Genomic DNA, 283 nt, shown 5'->3' on the forward strand with positions numbered 1-283 from the left:
CATTTGTAAGTTTGCTAATGTCTTATTTGTAAGTGAAATAAATGGCATGAGAGTACATCACCTAAATACCAAAATATAAGCCATTCTGGATTTATGTGATATATCAACTGTTTGTCCTTTTCATACCTCAAGCTTTGTGCATCCTTTACATTTATAGGATGACATCATATTTTCGGTTTACAATAAGAATGCCATGAATCATGACTCGTTCGGCGAGCTCACTTCCAGTCTGATGAATTGGAAAAGAGGTCATTACCAGTTAATGATTCTGCTTGCTCTACCT

The 283-nt window shown here is 35.3% G+C and overlaps 1 protein-coding gene across 1 annotated transcript in view; it reads left to right on the plus strand.

Annotated features, from left to right (window-relative positions):
* LOC119591131 overlaps positions 1–283 on the plus strand; it is a 2552-nt gene that overhangs the window by 1717 nt on the left and 552 nt on the right. The gene's annotated exons all lie outside the window — the stretch shown is intronic.

The sequence above is a fragment of the Penaeus monodon genome, chromosome 28, assembly GCF_015228065.2.
Source record: "Penaeus monodon isolate SGIC_2016 chromosome 28, NSTDA_Pmon_1, whole genome shotgun sequence".
Classification (NCBI taxonomy): domain Eukaryota; kingdom Metazoa; phylum Arthropoda; class Malacostraca; order Decapoda; family Penaeidae; genus Penaeus; species Penaeus monodon.